The sequence below is a fragment of the Lissotriton vulgaris genome, chromosome 4_1 (assembly GCF_964263255.1).
Source record: "Lissotriton vulgaris chromosome 4_1, aLisVul1.2, whole genome shotgun sequence".
Lineage (NCBI taxonomy): Eukaryota > Metazoa > Chordata > Amphibia > Caudata > Salamandridae > Lissotriton > Lissotriton vulgaris.
In genome coordinates, this window is record NC_141691.1 from 2,109,229,942 (window position 1) to 2,109,247,886 (window position 17,945).

Sequence of the window (17,945 nt, forward strand, 5' to 3'; positions counted from 1 at the left end):
TCACACCAGCAATACACTAAATGGCAGTTCAAGAAAACTAATCAGGAGCGCCTTGCTTACAAAAATCCTAAGTGCATATCTAAAGTATCTCTATGTCCCTTCCCCTCACATCATTGTCCATATAGCCTCCTCCCAGCTACACGAATATCAGAAAATCCTTCAGCTATGCACAGTCCTTAACTCTTGTGCAAAGCCAGGCAATGGGAATGCAGATTTATCTCACTGACCTCAAATATTCTGTTTGAATCACATTCACCATGCATGTGCCATGTAGGCTGTGCACATCACCACACAAAATGTAAAGGGCTGGGTAAAAAGTGGACATTTATGTTGACTGGGCTGGTAGGCCTGTACTCCAGTGGCTCTGTACCATTTCTTTACATGCTAAATACACAAAAGAGACAGTAGTCCTTTGTCAGCCAAGAGTGCATGCTTAGTGCACCCTTTAGGTCACAAGAGAAGTGAGAGATTTGCATAGTCTCATGGGCAGACTTTAGGTTTGAGCACACATAGGACCTGATTGACAGGGGAACTCAGCACTTGTTGGACACAGATGGACACTCAGGGGAGGGGTTGATACCCATTCACGCTGTGGGCACATTACTTATGCAACCGCATGCAGTGAGGACTTGTACACTCCTGAGCAGGTTGTATGGACAATGAAACTCTTTCTAGGCATTATCAGTGCATGATTTTCTTATTCACAGACAGCACTGACCACAATTGTCTTTCTGTATCCACTACACTAACCTTCAGTTAAGGTCTTCTATCTCTTTCTCCTTTCAATTATACAAGTTGAAATAATGTGCCAGAGTGCACCAGCAATGTCTACATTTAAAGTAGCTATGTCTAAGCAAATGGCTGAAATCATGGCACCCTAAAGAAGAGTATTTACAAAGATGGAATAACCTCTTCTCTTTCAAGGAGATCAATCACACCAGCCCTCTGGGTGCAATTAAAAAGCACTCTGGTGATTCTTAAAAGAGCTTCGTGCAACCAAGGTCAGGTGATGTAATATGTCCCAGCTACATTAGAGCTAGATAATGTAATATGCACCTTTAGCTCAATGTGCATCTAGACTACTGCCCAGGCCACAATATTATTTGGAAATGAATAGCGAGCACCCCGTGCACCATCATAATGTTGGAGGACAGAATAAGAGGTAGAAATGTTGACGTAAGGGGACAAAAGAAGAGCTAAACAGTGGCCTTTTGTCACTATTGCTTAGTAATCTGGTGGGCCATATTGTTCAGAAGTGTGGCCTTGGTTGTGTTTGTTCAGCACCTATAAAAGCTCCCTAGAAGTCAGTGCAAATATATTCCTTAACCCCTTCGCTGCGGGCCTAATTCCCCTGCTATGTGGAGGCAGGGGGGCGCGCGCAAAAATGTGGAAAACGCACTTGCATCTCTGTTAACACTTTCCGTGCTCATGACGAGCTCGGCTCGTCATGCTGCACAGTGGAGCTGTGCTCATGACAAGCCGAGCTCGTCATGACCACGCCCGTTTTCGAACGTTCAGCACAGCAGGGAAATTATCCACACGTGCGAACATTGCGGCGGTTATGACGAGCTCAGCTTGTCATGAGCACAGCGCCACTGTGACTCATGACGAGCTGAGCTCGTCATGAGCACGGAAAGTGTTAACAGAGATGCAAGTGCGTTTTCCACATTTTCATGTAATAACTTTCAGTTTGCTGTTGTGACAGTGGGAATTGATGTTACATCCTTACCAAGGTTAAATTTGACCTATTCCTGAGGTTATAACTCCTGTCAGAGGGCTCCATTTGAGGAGACCTACCTCTGGATTGAGAACATTTCTCTTTTGAATATTGTTTGTTATTATCCCACTTCTTTTTAGAAGATGTAGGATTCTGTTTACTAGAGTCCTTCTCAGGACCTTTAGTTAGTTGTGGTTGAAGTGTGCAAATTTATCAATTCTTGTATTTGATTAAGTAATTCCCTGTCCGGCATTGTTTCAATGTCAGGATCAGGTGTGTAGCCAGCTAAAATCGGTCATGTTGCTCCTAGTCTACCTAGTGGGCCGAGTCTGGTAATGTGATTGTAATGTTTTAGGGTCCCCTTCAACCAGAGCTGATGCTCCTGGTATGTGAGTGGAATTTCAACATCCTCGAAAGGGGTGTGTTCCTCAGGTGGTTCATCTTCTTTGAAGAAGTGAAACATTTGTGTTACTGCATTCACTACTGGGAATATAACCCAGGAATAGAACACATCTGCCTGAAGAGATTCATGTGCCTCTACTACAAACACTGCTCTACCACCTCTTGGTGTTAGGCTTTATAAGTTTTAGAGTGATGGTTCTTTTTAAATTTGGTTGGAAGTGTATAACACCCGCCTCGGTTTCATAAAAACCTGTAAGGTCAGCCATAGCTGTACCGTTGTCGACGACCTCGGTGTCGAACATTGTTTAATGAAAAATGCCAAAGCAAGCTTCAAGGAAACAAAGATAAGGTGCACAATATCTTGGAACACTGTATCCTTCAACGTTGAACAAACCTAACAGCTAATACATAGGATTCTCGTCCTACTCAGCTATGGCGGATATTATCCGTACCCACTCCAGACGTCATATGGAGAATTATGAGTAGGGGTCTCTGAGAAAAGCACGACTGAGTTACTTCAGTATCTAGCATTAAATTTGTGCCTTACCAAACTGTTGGGTGCCATGTAGTGTAGTTCCTACATCCCTGGTAGGCTCTGCGCATTGGAATAATATCCACTATAGTTTTAACATAGGACTAAGGTCAGTATGCTCCTATCTAATATATTATTCTCATTTACTTTTGTGTGCCAGCTAACTCAGCATTCACCAGAAACTTCTCGAATTAACAACAAGGGATTAGTCTCTGACATCTGCTTAAACATGACAACTTTGTTTCCCTTAGAATCAGAAGAGTTCTTAGATTCGTGGAAACAATAGACTACAGTTTCACTCAGTCAATCATGTATACTTAGTTTCTGCAAAGTTACACAGAAATAACAGACGGGCGTTTCAATAAAAGGTTTTATTGAACAGTCTTAGTTCTCGTGTAAGAGATATGAGCTGTTACAATCGTTAGACAGTATGCAAGATATAAGATGAACAGCACAAGCAGTAAAAATAAGGAATAGTGCGATAGCATTATCTTTAGCTATGACATATATACATACATAAATAACATAGGCTAAAATGGGAATACTCGTCTAGTGCTTCTAAATAGTTCTACCCCAGTGTCCCTAACCTAAGTGTAGTACGAGGGAAGAAAAAGGTGTTGCCTTCTATAGTTTACTTTAGCTATTGTTGCTATGCCTAGTGTTTTAGTATGCCAAGAGTCCCTCTAGAAACTAGTCAGTTCCAAACCTTTTAGAATGAGAGAGGTTGGAATCTCTTTACGGATCTTGTATTCTTAACACCCCGCAATGGGAATCAGAACACTGGAAGCTGGAATTTCTGCAAGGAGGATGACAGCGTCTGACCAGTGCGTCTGGTTGGAACTCCTTCCAACTTGCCGTGGCTAGACGTATTGAGCTGTGGTTTGCCATGGGAAGCAAAGGTATATTTATACCTGGAAGGTGTCTAGCAATGCCAGCATTGACATAAAGTCGGCCAGAGAAACCCGTCATGAACGAACCCCTAAGGAATAGATGTTCGTGCATAATAACTGAGTTCTTGAAAAAATCAATAATCCAAGCTGGTAAAGTCCCAATGGCTTAAGGGTCCGGTTTCTAAGAACTCGTTGTGACGTGGGATAGACGGATGTAGGTGAACATGCCTGTATTTGGTTCACATGGCTAATGCCTAAATGAGGACTGTTATTCTATGCTTAAATAAGGACAATGGGAGTTGTGCATATATAAGGGCATGAATAGGGAAACCTATGTACTGGTATCTAAACAGCATACAACAGTTCCTTCTCAGGGCGTTGACTAATGATGCTCCTGCTCCCCTTATTCAAGTGTCCAGACATTCCCTCTCAGGGGCATTTGGTCACCTTGATCAAGTTCAAGTGTTTAGATGTTCCTTCTCAGGAGTGTTGATCAATGATGCTCCTGCTTGCTATGACTCTGGTTGTAGGTTACAGAGAAGAGAATCACACCCAGAAACACTAGGCACAAGCAGTGTATTTGCCGAAATGAAACAGATGCAAGTGCGGCATGAATGAAACCATGTCAGATAGGGGAACTACAATTCCCAGAAAACCTCCAGGGCACGATACAGATTGGTACCCAAACTTCCACAATTAGGCCTATATGAGCACCACCCTTGGATTGCCAGTTGCTTGACAATCTGAGTCGGCATTGGATTCCAGAGGATTAGAACTTCATCTCGTTCAGGAGAGTGAGCGTTCACTGGGCTTCTCGTGCTCGCTTTGGCACAGCTTCATTTTGGCCCTGCATTTGCCTTTCTCATCAGCAGAGCAAACAAGGCATACTTTCAGTTGGTTTCTGCTTGCATGGGGCAAAGTTATTTGTGGCTGATTTTGCCATTGCTGATTTTGTAGCTTCTCTCGGCGCCCAGGAGAGCAAGCCTTTCTTTTTTCTTTTGTCCTGTCTGCACTGGGAAACCACACAAGATGATGGACGGAATGTTGCACATTGGCAAAACATTCACCCCAGTCACAGATCTGGGTTTAATCCATTGCTATTTTGCTCACCACACCACCCCAGTTCAGACATAGCCATATGCAAATCAGTCTTGACCCTGTGCCTCATGGGAACAGTCCAGCCCGAACTGCCAAGCCATGTCTTCCCTGGACCGGAATCAAGCATCCTAGGACCAGTCTCTGGCTATCAGCCGTCATCAGCCAGGATAGCTCGACTCCAGTGGCGTAGTGAGCATGGGACCCACGTCTGGGCATACCCTCCCCACATAGGGCGAACAGCAAAACACACAAGATTATGGACAGAATGTTGCACATTGGCAAAACATTCACCCGCAGTCACAGATCTGGGTTTAATCCATCGTTATTTTGCTCGCCACGCCACCACAGTTCAGACATGGCCATATGCAAATCAATCTTGACCATGTGCCTCATGGGCACAGTCCAGCCGCAACTGCCAAGCCATGTCTTCCCCGGAACGGAATCAAGCACTGGGGGCCACATTTGCAATGCACCTAGGGACAACTACAGAGAGTAACACAGCACTGCACTGCTGCACAGGTCTACGTGACAGCTAAATACTATTGGGACTTGTTTTTTCCTTCAGTGTGTCCTGTTGCTTCTTTCCTGCTTTAGAGCTTTGATTTTCCTGAAAGTTCTCCCCTTTACAGTGTTCTCTTCCTATGCGAGACTCTATCCTATCATTGGACAAGTATTGCTCTCTACTCCTGGGTTGATTGCGCTGTGAGAAAATTGTAAATATGTCTTGTTACTTAGCATATTCTGACAAGCTGAGGTCATAATTCACTCCGTACACGTAGATGTATTGTATCTTCTTTCTTACTACAGAAACACACTTGCCGGGCTATCTCTTCCCCGAGAGCCTAGGACGACGTCATTCTGCCTACAGCAGAAGAAGTTGATCAAACACTGTACAGCAGTGTCTTTCTTAATTGTTTTGTCCCTTTGTTTTACTTTCCCTTAGTTAGTGTCTTTCATATGAGCTATTCATTCATGGGAAGCACCATCAGGGGGAAGGGATTACATTGCCTCGTACATCACCCCTGCTGGTCACAAGAATCACGTTAGTGGTATTGGGATCTGACTTCCTGACCCTGCTCACCTTGATCAAGCGTACAGAGGTTCCTTCTCAGGGAGTTGACCAATGGTGCTCCTGCTCACCTTTATCAAGTACCCAGAGGGTCCTTCTCAGGGGTGTTTACCAATAATGCTCCTGCTCACCTTGATCAGGTGCCCAGAGGTTCCTTCTCAGGGGATTTCACCAATGATGTGCTTGCTAACCTTGATCCAGGGCCAAGAGGTTCCTTCTCAAGGGTGTTGACCAATGATGCTCTTGCTCACCTTGATCAAGTGTCCAAAGGTTCTTTCTCAGGGGCAATGACCAATGATGCTCCTGCTCACCTTGATCAAGTTTCCTGAGGTTCCTCCTCAAGGACATTGACCAATGGTGATCCTACTCACCTTGGACCCATTGGCCACATCTATATCTCCAAGTTGCTGAATCTCCATCTCAATTTACATCTCAGATGTTCTTGCCTCCCTTCAGACCATTGTCTCTCCTGATCACCCCGAGGTCTCCAAAGGCTTATGCACATCCTTGAGTAGTCCGAAACCCCACACTAAATCTCAGGCATCAGTGGCTGTAGAGAGCCAAGTCTTTCATGGGTCCGATTTGGATTGTCAGACAGAATTCTCATGCATGTGAGGATCTAATACAGTGTAGTAGTTTGTGCTCTTACTTGTTAGAATGTTGCTCAGTTCCGAACTTCAATGCGTGCGAGTTCCGTCCCGGGCATTAGGTTTTTGAATCAGTTGGCGGTGGACGATGCCTTTGCTCGGCCTCTGATGGTCCAGCTGTGCAATTATACTATGCAGTCTACCTTACCTGGCTCCTGCATCTGCTTTACCACTTGTTTTCGCGCTGACAAGTGCCGCTCCATCAACGCGGACTTGTGTGCCATGACAGACTTATTACTTGGTTTCTTTGCTGATTCCGGCAACTGATGTGGATTGATGTCAGCCAAGGGTTTTTTAGGTGTCTCTTCAGATTGCCGGTTGGATGCGCTGTCTTCCTGACCGGACTGTGTGGAGCTGGCTCACTGTGGGCAGAGCGCATATTAGGCGGTTGGTGTGCGACATTCGTGTACCATAAGGAGGGTCCTATGTTTCACCGCTGATGACTAAAAGGTGAGGATGACATTATGGCGGTGTTTTGACATGCTGTCATAGTGCGTTTTCAACCAAGGCTGGAATGCAAGCTTTGCATTTCAGTGCATCATTCTTCAGTGTGACGATGGTGTGACAGATCACGTTACCTTTGTTTTTCCTGATTGTGGAACGCAGTGAGTGGGGTGCGTTCTAATAATAATAATAATACTGCGAACAGCTACCTCCTAAGAGGTGTCCCGGCGCTATAGCAACTAGTGGTGCTACAGAGAGTTCAAGAGACTACTCCTCGTTAAAAAGCCAGGTTTTGGCTGCCCTCCTGAAAATGGTTTCAGAGGTGATTTGTCGCAATGCGTTTGGGAAGGCATTCCAAAGCATGGCAGCCTTAAGCGAAAAGGATCTGCCCCCTAATCGAGCTTTCCTAACTCAAGGGGTGCGTAACAGGTTCCAATCTTAAGGAGAAGATAAGCAGCAGGAGATTGCACTTGTCACAACACCTTTTCTTTGTTGGAGCTTTTCATCGGTCTACACAGTACAGCTGCCTCACATTGTGTTTCAGTGGTTGTGTGGGGTACCTCTGTTCAGGAAACAGATAGTTACGTTTGTAGGACCTTGCAGTATGATAAGCGCATTGTCCTTTTGGTGCAAAGATTTTTTTTCCCAAGCCGTGTGTCTAATTTTGGCAGTGCACACAGTGCTGTGATGCGCAAAAGTCCTGACACAATTTTGTTTTGAGGGAAAGAGGCTTGCCATACCTCCTCTAGCACCGGGATGTCCTCTGTCAGGGCAGCTATCTACAAATTTGTACAACTTTTCGTTCTCATTTTTGATCAGCCTCATTACTGTATCTTCCTCGTGTTGTATGCTGTATAAGTATGCATGCAGTTGCACCTCCACCTCTATTTTTGGAAGCACCTGGTGATCCTCCCATCAAATGGAAACAGTGGTTGGATGGGTTTGAGACTTATGTATGTGCTATTGGGGCTAATCACTTCAGGTCTGAGCCGAAGAAAATACCTTTTACTTCCTTTGTTAGGTTTTGAAGGCAGGGCTATTTTGAAACATTTGCCTCCACATGATATTGAAGGATAAGACATTATTGATGATTATCCATACACTATGAAAAGACTTCAAATCAGGTTTGATGTCCAACCTAGTTTAGTTGTGTTGCGACACAAGTTTTTTCCTTGTGTTCAGAATACTGGTGAGGATATTGACACTTATATAACCGCTCTGAGAAGGTTAATTTATGAGTGTCAATTTGAAAAGTTTGCAGGACAGTTGGTGAGAGACCAATTTATTTGTCATTGTACAGGCAAGGTGATCAAACACAAACTTCTGTTTTTGGGAAATCCAACGTTGGAGGATACTTTTAAAATGGCCAAGAACATTGAAACATCTCAGTTGTGGGCTAAGGAACTGGAGGTCAAAAACAGTAAGGCAGTTTCTGCTGTCAAAGTTAAGAATTCTAAGGAGACTAAGGGAGGCAAACCTCTTAACAGGTCAAGTTTTGGTTATGGTGAAAAACAAAATACAATCTTTTCTCAACAAAATATTTGCTTTAGGTGTGGGTACAAGGCACACTTGAAGGTTGGCAAGTCCCCGGCTAGGATTTTGACCTGCATATTCTTTAATAGACTGGGTCTCTTTGTGAAGGTTTGTCAATCTAGAAGAGGCAAACAATCGTCCTCTGTCAAATGTGTCATGGATGAAAACATGTCTTGTGACAGTGATGTGTCTATCACTAAAGATCTTAGGGACATGGTTGTGGTGGTTTAGAGTAATCCAGAGCTATGTGTGGATCCTTATGTTGTGGTTCTGGTTGGAGAAGGTTGTGAAACTTCTGGTAGATTCTGGTGCTCGCATCTCCATGATCATGCAAGCCCCTTTTGACAAAACTTGGCCCTCTAGACCACTCTTACCCCCTGATCATAAAGCAGTCTCCTTTGAGGCATGTGAAAGTAATTTGTCTGCGTACATCGACAATATTATGGAGTTTAGAGGAAGGAAAATTGCTGGGAAAGTGCATGTTGCCAAATAAAGGTATAACTACTTTGGATTGGTTTTACCAGGGGTTATTCGGTTTGGTACCGAGGCCTGGGACCAGTGAGCAAGTTCTGGTTGTGAGGAATAATTTGGACCTTAAGGGAATTATTAACACATTTCTTCATGTAGTGAGCATGGGAAGGTCAAGGACTACCAGCATATAATCATTGTGAAAGATGGTGCAAGACCCATTAAGCACAAGCTTAGAAATGTACCTTTTAGCATAAGGGGTGCCGCTCGTAGTCGCTTTGTACCTGGAAGTCTTGATTGCCGTTCATCAGAGGATTGGAGCAGCCTTTGTCCTTGCTGGGTCCCAAGTGCGCCTGTGCTGAACTACGGGAGACCGGGACTGCGAGGCCCACCAGGCAGTGCGTTCTGACATCTCGCACACCTGCCGCCTCTTCCCGGGTCTCCTCCCCTTCAGCCCTCTGCTTCGTACTTTAGGTGAACCCAGCGCGCGTCAGCGGGACGCGTGTGCGGGACTCATCCCGGGACAAAGCCCGGACTAAGGGCGGACCCTCTGAGACCCTCCGAGAACCGAGGAGACTGGACTGGCCCTAAATCTTGTCCCTTCAGGTACTGTTTGCTCTGCCCTTTCCCTGAATTATCTACGCTTGCCTTGTTTTGTTTACTTGGGTTTCTCAAATGTCTTCGCTCGATTCGGACCAGCCTGTACCTGACAAACTGGGAGTGATGCTAAATGGTACTTTGGATAATTATTTTTCTAAATCATCCCCTGATATCGCAAGGGAGTTGGCCCTGGCGGAGCGACGGGCGGATCGTCGACGCTCCGTGGAAAGCATAAAAAATGGGTTAACTCCTCTGTCCCTGTGTGCTGCCACTGGCTCTATTGTCACTGATATTGACCTAACAGTAAATGAGTCTTCTATTTCGTTGGAAAGCCAGCCCTTGGAAGCTAACGTAGTTGTCCTTACTCAAAACCCACTACCTATGCCAGATGTGAGTGGGCCTTCTCTGCACGCTAATAACCAAGGTACATCAAAAGGGGAAGTCTTGCCTACAGTGAAAACACTCCATACTAAGGGAAAAAAACTGACTCCCCTTCAAAAAACGTATGGTCCTCCACCGAGTAAAAAACAGCGGAAAAGGGGAGATCCTCTACAACCAAAACTGAGCTGTCGAGACTTTGGCAAAAAAATATCCAATGTAGCTAAAGACCCATGCACTCTGGATATAGGAAGGGAGGGGGGCACTACAGCATTATCTCCCTCCATCTTGCCAATTATTCCGGCAGCCAATGATGGAAATGAGGACACTATGGACACGAGTGAGGTCTTAAATGCACCTATTGTGAGCAAGGATTCTGTGTCACTATCAGATATAGAGAGCTTGATTAAATCGTATTCTGCAAGTATATTGGAAAGGTTGATGGAGGTGGAATGTAGGTTGTGTAAAATTGAGCATGTACTAGGGAACAAGGATGTCAAAACTAACATCGGTTTGAATAATGTAACTAATGTAACTCCTGTTAATGCCCCAAATATACCAGTTCCCGCTCAACCACCTAAAACTATTCCCAGTCACATCGTCATTCCCCCGTCAATTGCATCTACCTCTAAATCTATGGGGAATACGTCGATTGCGACTGCACAAACCCACCCACCCCCCAAACTTCCCAACCAAAAAAATCCTGTTCAATTATCCTCTAATGTTTTAAATACAAACACTGGTAACACACCCAATAGACCTCTGGCTAAACCGACAAGTGAGGTGGGGGAAAATAGACATGCATGGGGGAAAGCAAGACGGACTCCTCTGCCTGAGCTTCCACCTGAGGCAGTACCGTTTGTGGTAGTTTTAACAGGGGTGCCTGTGCTTGGACCAAATAAAAGGGAGGGTTTTGCCCAACTAAAAAACAAGATTATGCATTGGCTCAGTCTATACAGGCCAATTGCAAACCATGTTAATGGCGAAATTGTCCACGTACGTCGCCTTCATTGGTTGGGGGGCAGACCCAAAGATATTGATGGTGACGTGGTGGTGGTGAACTTTAGGGACCCTAATGCTGTCCAATTCATTTTGAATTGGCAGACATGTAATGCAAAAAATATAATTATTCCCAAACCGCTGACTTATTTTTACCCGAGGTCAGTGGTGTTTCCATCACAGCATCATCCGCCGCAGTACCAACCATTACAGCACATACCTGCATTTCAACCTAGTAATCATCTTACGGTACAGAACGTTGGGAGCAACTATTATCCCTCATATCCCCCCCCCCCTCTTACAAAATGTAAATAATATGCATTACATCCCATGCTCTGTGAGAGCTCCAGACCCGTTGGGATGGAATTATGTATCGGCCAAGACTCACAACAGCATGAAAGGTAGGATGGACACCTTAAACCCTTCACACCGCTAGAAACCTTTAATAGGTATGACATCTTCAGTGGTTTGGAAGATTGTGACTGATGCCATGAGGTGTGGGGGTGCGTGGGGCTAGAAACATCGAGCTTTGGGGATATGAGCATTAACAGTTCGAACACGATGGCCAATGCTGTACCATTTGTTGATAACGATGTAAATGATGTGCTGACCAATATTGTGCCCCCTGGTGTGGTAAGATTTGTATTTGATAATGCTAGTGTACCCCATGGCGTAAAAAATCTAGAGGAGCAGGTGTTGCAGTCAACCGTCCCGCATACCAATTTACATTTAGAGGTAATACCCTTGGCGACCCAATCTGTGCAAGAGGAAATGCTTAGTGTTACCACTGAGAGACCAGTTACTACCGAAACCCCGACTAAAATGATCTGTTGGAATATAGCTGGCGTAGAAAAACATCTAAGGGACCCTGAGTGGGCAAACTACATAGATTCCTTTGATCTCTGCCTTTTTCAGGAAACTTGGGCAGTGGAGACGCCACATAGGGTGGGTTACAAGACCTATGGGAATGGTGCGATACCCTCCAGATGTGGTAGGCCGTCAGGGGGACTTCTAATATGGGTGAAAATTAATTTAAGGATAGACATAGAGGAGATACCCACTAACTCTGCAGATATACTAGCTTTAAAAATCACAGCTTACAATGGGAAGAACTTGTTTCTTATAAATGTTTATAATAGGCCTCTACCCTCCTCAAGAGAATCACTGACCATTGCTAACTTAGATTGTCTTCTGAGTAGACTAGATCCAAGGGAGGATTTTGTTATTTTGGCTGGCGACCTAAATTGCAATTTCGAGCCAGTTTTGGGTCTTAGTGAAATTTTTGATGAGGAAGACCAAGCAAACAAAATCCCTATCCTGGAGAATGTAAAACCGGTTAAGTGTACAACATTGGGCTTGCAATTGATTAATCTTTGTACGGTTCACTCACTTAGGGCCTGTAACGGACGGTTACCCTCCGACAGCTCCAGAAAACCAACATTCACCAGGAACAACTATAAAAATAATTTAGATTTTGTGATTGCTTCTGTCCCTCTCTGGCCGCATCTTTTGGACCTCGAAGTAAGGGAACGGTTTGAAAGCGATCACTATCCCTTAAACCTGACGTTGGACGCTCATTTGTTCAATGATATGGCCCAGCACCCTATATTTGAGGAAAGCGATGCTGTTAATTCTGAGATCCATATCAGTAATAATAGAAGATCATTAAAATGGCCATTTATTTTGGATCACAGTGAAATTCTAAGTGAAATATATTCACTTTTGGCAGGTACTTTTGGCCCCTACTTAGCTGCAATAGGCGAAGATGAAAGTAAAACTTCATTTCTCCAAACCCACCAAAAATTTTTTGCAGACCTGAGGTTGCTAGTTACTAAGATGCCAAAAAAGAAACAGCAGAATACCCAGAATCTGTCCCACAGCAAGCCTTGGTATGACAGATCCTGTAAAGAGTCAAAGAGGGAATTGCTAACGGCAATAAAGAGTAAAATACCATCAGATGTAAAAAGAGCTAGGAGTAAGTACAAATCTGTCCAGAGAGCCGCAAAGATAGCATGGGAGGAAGACAAATGGGCTGATTTGTTGCTAGCTGCCAGGTCACGCGATAATGTGGCCTTTTGGAGGCTGGTCGCAAATGGGAACCATACAGGTAGGGTAACCAAAGATGTTTTTTTGGATGAACAAACCTGGGTCACACATTTTACAAACCTATATAAGAAATACGAGGACCCTCACATGAATACAAGCCCTGAAAAACTAGAATCTTGCGTAAACCATTTGGACTTCACTTTAGGGGAAACAGAGTTAGCATTATCACAAATTAAATCTGGGAAAGCTCCAGGTCTGGACAAAATCCCAGGTGACTTATATAAGCACGATTTAGGAGTATGGGCACCCTATATTAATTATCTGTGCAATACATTTTCACGTACATTAGAATTTCCTGAAAGTTGGAAGGGAGCGGAAATTGTTTTAACTTTTAAAAAAGGAGATCGGATGGACCCATGTAATTATCGGCCAATAAGTCTAATGGACATTTTACAGAAAATTTACTCACGACATATCCTATTACGCGTGAGTAACTGGCTAGATGAAAATGATTTTCTATCTAAATTCCAAGCCGGTTTCAGACCAAAGGTCAGCACAATAGATCAAATTTTTAGATTCTGCTGCCTCTACTGGAAGTACGTAGTGATTAAGAGGTGCCATCTTTATGTTGCCTTTGTAGATCTAAGGGCCGCTTTTGATTTGGTGCCTCGAAATCTCTTATGGGAAACCTTGAGTGCAGCAGGTATCCCAAATAATCTTGTCGTTCAGATTAAAGAGTTACACGAAGGGAACTTTGCAAGAGTAAGATGGGGTCCCAACGGTGAATTAACCCATAAAATACCCATCGAACGTGGAGTACGTCAGGGTTGTGTCCTGGCCCCGACGTTATTTTCACTTTTTGTAAATGACATCCCTTCCTTTCTAGGTAAATGTAAAAATGATTCTCCCAAACTGAATGGCGAAAAGGTGACATCTTTGCTATTTGCTGACGATACGATTCTGATATCCCAAACGAAAAATGGCCTACAGACTTTATTGAATACCTTCAATGAATACTGTAGCCAAAAAGGGTTGGAGATCAATGGCAAGAAGACCAAATGTATGGCCCTAAATCCAATTAAACCGGATAAGGGCTGTTTAACATTAAATGGAACCAAGTTGGAATCAGTGCCATATTTCTCCTACCTAGGGGTGACTATCGATTCTAAATTTACTTGGAAAGCCCAAATTGATAAAAGCAAATTAATCTATGCCCAGAATGTAAAACCAATTCTTAGGGAGCATAGTATGAGCACAAGTAAAGCGGTGTCCCCAGTGACGGAATTATTTAAATTTAAGGTCCAAGCATCTGTCCTTTACGGTGCCGAAATATGGGGTACCGGGTCCAGGGAGACTTTTGGAGTTTTGGATAATAATTTTATGCGTAGCCTTGTAAGGGTTCCCCGAGGCACCCCACTAGTTCCCCTGGAGCTTGACTTAAATTTCAAAAGGACAGATTACCATGTGTTGATCCGTCCCCTAATGCTGTGGGTAAGACTATGGCATGTACCCGAACTCCAGGATTACAGAGACGGGTTGAAGGAGATCATGATTCTGGATAGCCAGAGTAATACCCCATGGCTAAGACATATCAAGACATGGCTAAACAATATAGGATTACAGCATTTTTGGGAGAACCCAGAGCAATTACCAGCAAACCCCAAAATAATCCTAAAAAGGGCCTTCTGGAGTTTTATGTTAAGTAAGACTGTAAACAATATGACCAATGGTACCTTGGTTGCAAGATTCCTAAACTTTAAGGACGAACCGCTCTACGAGACATTTATGGACGAGATAGAGCCGCCACTTGCCAAAACCTTGTTTTTAAAGTTTCGGTATGGGAATTTATTAATTAAAACAACGTTGGCAAGATGGGCTAGGAACCGTGAACCAGAAGCTGCAGTATTGAATGAAACTTGTCCTATGTGTGACCTCAACCAGACCGAAAATGAACAGCATATTTTATTTTTTTGTCCCTTCTATCTGCAGGCCAGGAAGAAGTGGATTAAACCAATATGCCTACTTCTAGGTTTGAGGTCATGCTCGCAGGCTCTGAGAATCCTAACCACAAATACATCTCAGAACATAATATTTAGTGTTAGTAGATTTTTACTTTCTATCTTTTATCAAAGGAAAAAAATAGGGCTACAATTGTAACTGAATCGATTGCTTGAGAATGACATGATGGTCTATCCCATGTTCTAAGAACTTATGTTTCCGCTCAATTTATCCTCCAACGTGTATTGTACTGTACTGTATTGTACTTTTTATATACTGTGTTTTTGTAACTTAGTGATAACATGTTTTAATAACTTTTAATGAAATGCAATCTATTGTATAAACTGTCTTTTATGGCATTTTAGCCGAAATAAAGAATTTAAATAAAAAAAAATAGAGAAAGAACTTAATTCCCTGTGCAGGAAGAGAATAATAGAACTTGTTGAATCCTCCATGTGGCTTTCTCCATTAGTAGTTGCCTGTAAACAGAATGGGGAGTTGAAGGTTTGTGTTGACCTCAGCTGTTTAAACAAAGAGATTTGGGTGAATTTCCATCCTCTCCCCAACATTAATGAACTTTTAGCAGGGTAGAAGGATGCCAAGGTATTTTCAAAGTTACATTTAGTCTCTGCTTAGCACAAGGTAGAGTTAGCTCCTGAGTCGAGACATCTTACTGCCTTCATCTCCCCTTGTGGTACTTACCAGTATGTCTGTATGCCGTTTGGCGTTGCATCTGAGGCATCCATTTTCCAGCGTTTTATGAACAACATGCTCAAGGGGATTGAAGGCTTGCCTGTTTTCCAGGCTGATGTTTTGGTATTTGCTCCCGATAGAACTGCCCATGATGCCACACTTCAAAAGGTGCTTTCTAGGTTTCAATCCAATGGTGTGGTGCTGCTAAGGCAAAGTGTGTCTTTGAGTATTTGGGGTGAAGTACCAGGTTTTAGAACCTAGCGGCGTCAGGGAAAACGCCCGATGCCTTTGAGTTCCCCTGTCTTGTCAAACAGAGATAAGGGACGCTACCTGATGATGTCAAAGACCAAAGTTTATTGGCTGCAACCAGGAACAGAGGTCTGCGAAGCACAACACGGGTGGTTTGCTAGAGACTGCACAATTTCAATGAGCGGAGCAGGGTCTTTTATGCCAAAAATCACATTTGAAAGGTGGCATCAGTCACATACAAACTAGCCAATCACGTGGTGACATTTCAAACATATCGTATAACGACAATCCCACTTTCCGTTGTCCAGCCCACCAGAAATGACCAAGCACAGTCCAATTTCTTGCTCGATCAGGCCAGACAAACCCATCATAAAACCTGAACCCAAATCAGTGATTATGTCGTAAAGGAAGGAGCAGAAACAGATTGGAAGCAAGATAGAAAGGTGGGTGCAGTGTACTGCAAACTTCGGCACGTCCTGCTTTTTGATCTTTATCTGACCAGCTGCCTAACAAGGAACTGGATCAGCGAGGTCAGCCTCGGGCAAGGGAGTCAGTTCGCCAGGTCATTCAGAAGTCAGCTAAGGTGTACGTGTCCCAAGGACTCGTTCGGCCGTAGTCATCGGCCTATGTGAGGGCAACCACACAAAATGGCTGGCGTTCACAAAATGGAACCCGAAGGTTCAAACGAAATCCCTAAATACATAGTGTTCTCATTGATCAATTAATGCGAAAACACTCAAACACACCGCACTCGTGATTTGCGGTCCGTTGACACCAAAATTGTCTATTTCCGACGACGACCTTTATTGAACGGGTTCGGAACCACCAAACCAGACCCTCAAACTACGGAACTACAGGCCCTCCTTTTGCCCTTACATAGGCAACAAACCCAAACTCATGTCAGTCTGAATCTGAATCTATATTCATCAGATCATTGATATGTTGCTGTAGCATCATCCTAGTACTTAGTACCTCTCTCTGGACAGGTCTCCTTACACACGAAGTAGCGCAGAGGCCACAAATAGCAGGAGCACACTGTACACAGAGACAGAACAGGAAAAGGATAGCTAAGACCATTCCAATGACCATCAGAATCTTCCATCCCCATGTGGATATCAATCCCCATAACCATCCCATCAACGACCAATCTCCCTTATCTAAATGGACAGAATCGGAGATCTTATGTAGCTTGGAAATGGCCTGGAAGACTGACGGAGCGTTGTCTGGAATGAAAACGCAGCTGCTCGATTGGATCAATTTACATACTCCACATCGGTCTGCTGTTATGACGTCAAGAGCAACTCTATTCTGAAGTGTCATAAGTCTATCCGATTGGAGCTCAGCAGTCAAGTTACTAAGGGCACCGGCAGTTTCGACTATGGTGGACTCAACCACTCTCGTCAACTGGCGAATATTCCTGCTGTTTGCCATCGGTCCCCAGAACGGCAGAAAACCCTTAAAGAAGTCTCCCAACTCTTGCCCTGCAGTGTCTTCCTGACTGAAGACACCTCTAGCAACTCTTGTCTTATGGTAATCTGCCGCAGCTGTAAAATTGGGAGGCAACAGGAAGGAAACAAAACATGTGCCCGAAAAGTCAGGGGGCAACCATGTATATGCTTTATCATAGCAAACAAAATAAGTACCCTTAGCGGCTAAAAATGCTGGGGAAGTCCGAGACGTAAATACACAGGTGTCAGTACAAACGCTCTTCCCTAGCTGAGCTCTCGGATTCTTGCCATTACCCTGCAGACAATAGCGACCCTGATGGGGCACTATCCAAATCGGTGGAGAACTTTTCGCTCGCTGGTTAGCACTCAGACTAACTCCATATCCAGTAACGTCCCAACCACTATATGGTTGCTTCTCATCTTTCAGAATAGTTTCAACTGCATTAGTCCCTTTAACCAAGTCGACTATACCTCTTGCTACAGCACTATTCTTTGGTTTGTCTTTCGGTGAACGTAGGGGATAGACACTATGGGCATAGATAAACATTGTTCTATAAGCCCAAATAGAACCATTTAAGCTAAAAGGCAAAACCAAGTACGGAATACCTTTATCGGTCGTATGGGGCATTAGACCACAAATCCAACAATTTGTTGTATTCATCACTAACTGGTGTTGGTGCAAAAGTTGAATAAAGGAATTATTGGCAAATTCCAGTCGTCTAACTACCTCATGT